Raw genomic sequence first — 9,467 nt, forward strand, 5'->3', positions numbered from 1 at the left:
AAATAAAAGGAAGAGGGGGGGAAAGAGAAGGCGTCGCTTCAACCAGCGGGCGGAAGTGACGCGCAGCGGGGGCGGGCGCTGAGCACCCGGAAGTAGGCGCCGTCTCTCTGGCAACGCAGGGGATTCGGCGGTCCGCTGAGAGCTCCAGGTGTACCCCGGCCTCTCTGATGATAGAGAGCGTGCCCCTGGCTTTTTTTTTTTTTTTTTTTTTTGGGGGGGGGGCTCGTTGGCCTCTGATGGCAACCTGATGTTTCTACTTAAATTGCCTTGTCCTGTTGCCTTTTACTGCTTGCACCGAGACTCGTTCAAATTGCCGATTGGCTGAGGGTCCTGTCAATCTCCGAGCTGGAAAGGAAAAAAATAGCCTCAGACCCGAGAAAAAATGTTAACAGGGAGCCGTGAAAATGCAAGGGATTTTTATGCGTGTCTAGGCTTGTAGATTCTTCTTACAGGGAACTACACATACACCCTGCCTAGACATTGAAACACTTGGGGAGTTTTGGTGTCTGTAGGGTTGGTCCTGGACGCTGACACTTCTCAAAAAGCATTCCTCAACCCCATCCTTCCCCCAAGATTATAAGGTGCAAACAGTATTGACAATTACTGTTTCTGTGCTTCTTTGGGACAAGAAAATTAAGGAGGGAAACGATAAGGAACACAATAGTTTCTGCTCTCCGATTCCAACACATTAGCCTATTTTAAGCTAATTAAGCATTGCTTTTTTTGGTGGATAAAGTGCTATTTCCTATTCAATTAAACTAAATGTTTTCATGATAGGGAGCTAATCAACCTCACATCAATGAAAAGCTTTATGCCTCGCAGAACTATGTAAAACTGCCCAATGACATCAGATAGAGGTCCAGAGATGTAAGAGTAATTGCTATATTTAAAGACAAAAAAGACAACAAAAAACCAACAGTGGAATGTAGGCATCTTTTTTGGGGGGGAAAAATAATCCATACTGGATTTCTAATAGTGGGAAGACTTTGGTCCCTGAGCCTGCTGGATCTTACCTATGGATAAGTAAGAAGGTAAACAATAGGAAAAACAAGTGTTCATGGTTCCAGGTACTAGCCTGGAAATACTTGGCTCCAAGTGGACCTCACATTTTGTCAGGGAAAGCAGAAGCCTGAACTGTGTTTGCGGACCCACCTGCCGGACTGCATTGTATGAGATACAGCACCAATTCTCTGATCTCCCTCTTTTAGCTGCTCGGCTATTGGCAAACCTTACCTCTACAGAACACTGAATGGCAAGCAAAAGTCTTCTAGCCCAAAGTTGTAAGCAAGAGGTCACAGGCTGTCTTTGGTCAACAGATATGCTTTGTTTACTTTGAACAGTATTAGCTGCCCTTTGTGGTTAAAAACAAAAACTGACTTTGTCCACAACATTTAAAATCAGCCTTTTTACATAAAAGTCCTCATTATCAAATTCTCTTGAAAGTATGGAAGATCTAGCAGCGCTGGGCTTATATTCTTGCATGGCCACATTGCCTGGAGCTGAATAGTGCTTCCATTTTTGTTCCTGTTTACTAAAATCCCCACTATTATCAATTTCCTCAGACGAGATGAGTTTCATTTGAGTATCATCACCTCAAATGAAATTGTGTTGTATTGAGATAAATAAATTGTTTATACTAAGGGAATAGGGCTGGTTGCCTACCTGGCATCCATTCCCCCTCTCTTACCTCTTAACAGAACACAACCAGGATTTTATTCATGCGTCCATTCAGCTCCCTTCATTCTGTATGTCTCTGGCGAAGCTGACTTCACTTATATCTCCAAGGAATGTGTTAGCACAAATAGTAAGCTCCATTCCCCAAGCCAAAGTCCGCTTTGTAAAGTAAAAATGGACAGTTTAATCAGATTGAATTGCTTGGTATAGTAGGACTAAAGCAATTATCTTCTGAATTCTTAAAATATATTTTATTGATTTTTTTTATATAGAGAGGAATGGAGTGTTTGAAACATCAATGAAAGAGAAATATCAATCAGCTGTCTCCTGCACACCCCCTACTGGGGATGTGTCTGCAACCAAGGTACATGCCCTTGACCCGAATCGAACCTGGGACCCTTCAGTCCGCATGCCAACGCTCTATCCACTGAGCCAAACCGGTTAGAGCCTTCTGAATTTTTTATATGAAGCCCAAAACTGTTGGAGCCTAATGAAACCAACACAGAGGTGGACAGAACTGAAGAAGAAGCTCAGGGAAATGGGGCCAGATCAATTTAGAATACCCCTAAACTTGAACATACACTTCAGAGTGCTAGAGAAGATACTGAGAAGAAAGCAGATCTTCATTTCTCACCATATAGATAACCATATTCTCCAGCTATTGCTAAGGCCTATGTTTTCCAAAAGCCCTAATCAGCCATTTGAGACCTTTTCCAATAGCCTATCCTGATCCAGAGAGGTAGCTTCACCCAGAGAATTGGGAAAATGGGAGAGATGAAGGGTAGGGTGGCAGAAAATTCTCTCATTGACACATCCCCCATTTCCTACCTGTCACCACCTGTTCACCATCTTATTCGAGAGAGAGAAAGAATAACTCTGGAAAAATAAGTTTATCTCTCACACATAAATGGCAGAATAGCGTTTGCTATGCTAAAAGAATATTTAATATTTTATATCACTTGTCTTTGAAAGTTCTCATTGCTGGTTTCAACAGCATTATAAATTTTAAGTAATAATATTTTTCAAGGAAAAGGCATTCATAATTCAAGTGATTTTAATATTTGTCAAGGGATCCATCTGTAGGCTTGCAAACCCTCTTCATTAGCTACACAGTTGTGCCACAAGGTGGCAGCAGACAATATGCATTCCTCCCAGTTCTCTTTCTAAAGCTTTTGGTTCAGTGTTGCTGTCAGGCTTCTTTTTTTATATATATATATATATATATATATATATATATATATATATATATATATATATATATATATATCTTTATTGATTTCAGAGAGGAAGGGAGAGGGAGAGAGAGATAGAAACATCAGTAATGAGAGAGAACATGCCTGATCTCATCTGATCTCAGAAGCTAAGCAGGGTTGGGCCTGGTTAGTAGTTGGATGGGAGAGAGAATCTATGATCAGCTGCAAGAGAGAATTATTGATCAGCTGCCTCCTGCACAACCCCCACTGGGGATCGAGCCCCCTTTTCCAACATTTTAAATAATAGTACTAGGGACCAAATTGTATCTTCTTCAAACTCATATGTTGTGGGGAAACACGGGACTTGGTTGGAAAGTCTGTAAGGAGGATTCTTTGAAAGGCCAGGGGGGACCTTGCCAAAGGCAGCAATCCCTGCCTTGACATTTCCAAACAAGTCCGAGCCCCCAGGGTTTTGCTGAAATCTCTCTGTTTAGTCTTTAGTCTTGTAGAAGCATGTGCTTTCTCAAGCATACTTACCTTGCTGATTGTATCTAGTTTAAGCTGTTGTTACGATAAAAGCCTAAGGAGGCAAACAATCGGGGCTGTTTTGGTTCCTTATGCCAACCAGCCCCTTAGCCTTCTCTTTCATAGAAATGTGTGTCAGAGTCCTCCATTCATCCATCGCTCAGGGTCTGCTGATCAGTCCTGGCAATATGTGATTCCCAATGTGACGATATTTAGAGATGGAGCCCATGGAAAGAGCAGGAAAGCAAAACACTATGTAAACTTCATGAGCAAAATTCCATTGAAATTTTTATATAGTCCATTAATTTATGAAATAATTTAGAGAGAAATGAAAATCTCTAATATTTAGTCTTTTCAACCAGAAGCACATCATGGGCCTCCATTTTCTCAAGTCTTCCTTTGTGTTTCCATGAAGTTTCATGGTTTCTTATCTCATTTGTCATTAAGAGAATGGTGGCACTGAACACGCCCTACCTCGTGTAGTCTTTTCCCACAGTGTATATTTTCAGTCCATGCCAACCACCTTACACTTTGTCTCTCAGAGGTTAGCAGCTCAATTAGTTTGTATAATACCACACTTGTTTATTAATCACCATGCCCCATCTGAGTCACCCATTTAAATTATATCTGTCTTTTAAAATTAATTTTAAGTGTCTATTCCGTTAAGTCTTTCTAGATAATGTCCCAACTCTTGCTTAAGCTCATCAACTCTGATAATGAAGGTAGTATTAAAACTTGAAATGCAATGCAAGACGGAGGCATGCCCTAGAGAAGAAGGAAGGAAGGGCCTTGCTGGCAGCCAGAAGGCCCCAACCAGCCCTGATGCTTGCCAGGCTAGGGACCCTACCTGTCCATCAATTTTGTGCACTGGGCTTCTAGTGTACAGATAATCAGGAGGCTGTTTAGTGAACCTGGAATTGAATCAAGCAGAATTAGAGATATTATTTTAATATTAGAGGCCTGGTGCACGAAATTCATCCATGGGGGGTATGGCGGGGCTGTGCCATCTCACAGTCTGGGACCCCTTGCTCTTTACCACCAGCCCACTGCTCCTTAGTGCTGCTGCAGAAGTGGGAGAGGCTCCCCCCACAGCCCCTGTGCTCACCAGCCGTGAGCCCAGCTTCGGGCTGAGCGGCACTCCCCCTGTGGGAGCACACTGAACACATTAGAGGGCAGCTTTTGTGTTGACCGTCTGCCCCCTGGTGGTCAGTGTGCACCACAGAGACTGGTCATTCCGCCATAATGGTCACTTAAGCTTTTATTATATAGATTAATGGTACCTATCACAAAGTGCTGGCTAAATAATGCTACAGCTTCACAATGAAAAACCTATCTAAACTTATGGTGCTAAGATGAACCAACATTTCACTGTGATTAATATGATCTTTTTCATTTTTAAAAATTAACTGCATTGTATAATTTAAAATTGCTAAGATTGCTAACTTAAATGTTCTCACACACGCAAACAAAACCCACAGAACATTATCCGAGCCCAGGGTAATTGTGCTTGTTCAGTTCAATCCCTCAGAGCAAAAATTTGGGGCAATTAGGTTTCCAGGCATACCCTCCCTCACCCGTGGCGTTTATAGGAGTCTCAAGTGAATTCACATGGATAGAGATCAGGCATCTTCCCTGATGATTAGTCAGGAGTGGTGAGATGGATCATTGAACACCAAAGAATCTATATCATGCTGTTTTCACATTACAAGAAGGGTCTGAATTTTAGCAAAGTGTCAGGTAAAAAAAAATTGTTCATGTAAAGCTTATTTGGCTTTATTTATATTCAATTTGTAAATATGTTTTGATGTGTATAGCTATATAAAAATTATGGAGTTATACCAATATTAAGTGTATACATTTTTAGCTAACATTATAACAAAAGTAATTTAAGTAAATACTAACGTGATCCATGGGAAATTTGTTTTCCTTTAGAGAGGGGTCTGTACATTACTTAAGTTTAAAAAATACTACGTATTACTTAATTTTATTTATACTGTCTTGTGTGGTTCATGGTTGTCAGTTATAACTAGTCTTTTTCATCCCCTACCTTTTAAATTACTCTGAGATCAATAAAGGAAAATTAATATCAATATAACTGACATAGTATATCAATTTAAACATTTATTGACTCTAACGAATTGCATGTATTAAGATGCCATTCGCATTCCCTCTGCTACACAAAGATAAGAATTTCTGGTGCCTGAGGCATGTGGCCAAATTCAGTTAAAAGGAGGTCGTGAGCAGAGGAATATGATCAGGACCAGTGGTATGTGTTGAGAATCGTGTCTTATCAGCACTGTTTCCATACCTCAGAGGAAGAATAAGGCTAGCTCCAAGACGACTAACATAGTTGCAGTTAGTGAAGTCACTACAGAGTTGTGAAATCTGCAGACAGCCTCCAGCAACCCAGCTCTTGTGAAGTCCTCTGGGGGGCAGCAGAGGAGGGAGCCACCTCCAAGATCCTTCTGGCACTGAGCCGACTCCTCTTCTCTCTCTCTCTCTCTCTCTCTCTCTCTCTCTCTCTCTCTCTCTCTCTCTCTCTCTCTCTCTCTCTCTCTCTGAACCACTGACCTCATACACACACATACCAACTATTGTGAACTTAAGCGGATGTGTTACCTCTCACAAGCAGCTCTCTCTCTCATTTGAAGCTTGCTTGACCTTGAACTGCAGGACGCCGATATTCTTTCCTGTCGAAGACATTGATTGATAAAGCAGGAGGCACATACATCTTACTTCGATCAGGTGGAAAGCAGTTCAGGTGGCCTCCCTTCCTATTCTTAGCCCTGGTTGGCAACTTTCACCCTTCACGATGGATCACGTCGTTATGCCTTACTGACTGAACTAAAACCTCAAGTTATCTTTTATGCACCAGCCTAGGAGCTGGGTTCACTTGTAGCTTGTAATTGAATAAGGCTTTACAAGTAATTGGATGCCAGGGTAACAGCCATTTCAAACGTAGAAGGATAAAGATACGATCAGTTGAACATGTCCGGGCCATGGAGCACATTTTGACACTGCGCTGGCATTTCAAAGGTTCAGTTAGCCTTGAAGACTACTCCCTCCAAGACCATATGGTTCCCCCTTTTTCTTTTTTGCTTGTGCTCATTTTTATTAATAATTATGTGGATACTTACAACTGACTGATGGCCAAACCTAATTAAATCAGCTTGCTGAAATGTGACCTTAACATTTAAAATAACAGGAATGAGATATGTGGTATCAAGCTGCTAAATGCTAACATAGCTGAAGTACTGAACATCTTGTCTTGTATTTTTTTTTATTCTTATGAAGGCTGTCCTACTTTTAAAATTGAGTGCCAATCAATCTGTAAATTTGTATTAAAAGAGTACATAATTCTAATTATGTGTTCTAAAGAAAATAAAGTCAAATAATTATTGAAATGTAACCATAGAAAAATGGTTTATCATAGCACTGTTTATAATTTTATATTTTAGAATCAATCCAAATATGGTTGATGTCTATAACATAGAGTTCTATTTAATCATTAAAGTTTGATAGAAAGCTTTATTTGTTAACATGAAATAAGCTTACAAGGTATTGCTGAAGGGTAATCACGTTAGAGGGATATGTGTATAGATAAAAACTCTACACCAGGCCTGGGTGGTGTGCTTCAGCGGTTAGAGCTCTGGACCAAGCACCCAGGGGTTGTCGGTTCACTTCTTGGTCAAGGGCATGTACCTGGGTTTCACGTTTGATTCCTGACCAGGGACATCCAGAGACCAAGCAAGCAGCTCGCCCACAGTCGTATAAAACATGAATGAACAAGTACCTTGCTTTGCATTGTTACTGGTTACTGGAAACTTACATTTCATTTCATTGCGTAAACTTATTTTTTTGTAGCTGACTTGCTAGTGTTGAAGAGAGAATCACAGACTGCAAAGGTGCTAACGCCCAAAATGCCAAACCTAGATTTAATACCTGATTTAATTGCAGTTTCTACCTCTCCCAGAAACATAATCTTTATCAGCCCATCACGCATGAGCAAAGTAATGTTACATGCCCTCTCCACATCGCCCAACTCCCCGGAGGAACAAGAGGCAGTCTGCAGATAAAACCCTGGCCATTCCCTTCCACCCAAAAGAAAATGTCCTGATCTAAAAATAATCCATGAGATCCCAACCCATTTGCTTTCTTTTACTACTCTGTTTCCCCGAAAATAAGACAGTGTCTTATATTAACTTTTGCTCCCAAAGATGCGCTAGGTCTTATTTTCAGGGGATGTCTTATTTTTCCATGAAGAGGAATACGGTACACATTTATTGTTAAATGAAAATAAAGGAAATTTATTACCTGTATACGGTACGGTAGTAGTTGTCAACACAAACCAGACAAACTGTGAATCCTACAGTATCAAGAATTTACCCATTTATTCAATGACAATCATGTCATCATCTTCAGGAACATCATCATAACACTCCAATTCCTGAATTTCTTGTGACTCCATTTCTTTCAGAATCAGTGGACCAAATCTCTCATGTTTAGCCTAGGGGGGGCCGGATTTTCAGGGGGATGCCTTACATTTCACTCAGAAGGAAACCTGTAAGTAGGTCTTATTTTCGGAGGATGTCTTATTTTCAGGGAAACACGGTAAAAATCCCCCTGCCACGCCCTTCCTGTAGAAGGCTAACATGAAATCACACAGGCAAACCCTCGGAGTTTCTCTCTGCCTGCTAGATGAGTTGCTGCCCTATTGTCTAACGCCAATTAGAGCTCCACATTTACTGGGTGGAGTTTTGTTAACCTTTGGAAGCCATAACGTAATCTGTAAGTACACCAAGAAACCTGTTTTGTAAGCACTAACAGTTTCTTTTCATTTTTGTAATGCAAGTGCCTGATTTAAGCTTTGGTTGTTGAGGCTTAAACTTCAAAGAAGCATCCATGTCAATGAGGGCCATTTGGAATAGACACAGTCCCAGTCACAAGACCCGATAAAGAGCCTAAGATACCTTGTTAGATTTCAGTGACTGACCATTTGGGCCACTTGTGCTTTTTATTTTATTTTTTCCTTCTGGGGCTTTAAATTCTTACCCTTAAGGTTTAAATTCACCAAAAAAAGTGTAAGCCTGAAACCATAGGCCCCCACCCTCAACCCCAATAAAAGCAGAACCTCAGGCCCATGCATGCCCTCTGTCTCTCTGCCAGAGACCTGCTGTGTGGCCCCAGGTGTGCTGAGTAACTTCCAGGTCCTGTAAATAACACCCCCCCCCTTTTTTATTTATTTATTTAAGTTTCCTGATGTAACCAGGAAAAGGTGTCTCGTAATCATACTAAGACCACCAGGGCTAGTCCAACCACACGTTGGCCACTGATAGGCTGAGATCAGCACAAACAAAGCTTTCAGTTTAGTTCAAGGTCAGAGTCGGCATTTTGGGGAAATAAGGACATGCAGCTGGTTACAATGATCACCAAATATTATATATCGGTGAGACAAGCCTTTTTCAAGGGCAACACAAGAATTTAAGCAAAGGAAGACAGAATTTCAAAGTGGTCAATAATGAGTTAAAGAGAGAGTAATTCTTGTTAGGAGGCAATTTATACATCGAAAAGGGCAAGCACTACTTAAATTACTTTTGATGTTTTTACCAAAAAAAATTTTAATTCTCAATGTTTCTAAAATGTAAATTATAATGTACTAAATTAGTTTGACTTCTTTTTTCATTGTCTCAGATAGTAAGAAAGTTTTTATAACCAACAGTATGAGAGTTTTTAAAGTTTTGGCAAAAAAAAATGTTAAGGTCATGGAATAAACATGTTTTCTGATTGATTAAATGGTTTTGTATGATTTCAGCATGCACAATCATTTTTCAGTTCTGCACTACTGTGCAAAAGTGAGGACTGCTTGTATTTGAGAACATTTTTGTCATGCCTACACATCTGCATAAGTTTGCTGGATATCAAATTCTGGATAATAAGTTTTCTTTCTTTAATAATTTGAAAACCTTTCTCCAAGTGTCTTATTGCAACCATGATTGCTGTTGAAGAAATCTAATGACAATTTGATATTTGTTCCTGTGTAGTTGATACGTTCTTCTCTGTAAGCCACTAGAATTT

Source organism: Pipistrellus hanaki (genome assembly GCF_964339955.1).
Source record: "Pipistrellus hanaki genome assembly, chromosome: 11".
Taxonomy (NCBI): Eukaryota; Metazoa; Chordata; class Mammalia; order Chiroptera; family Vespertilionidae; genus Pipistrellus; species Pipistrellus hanaki.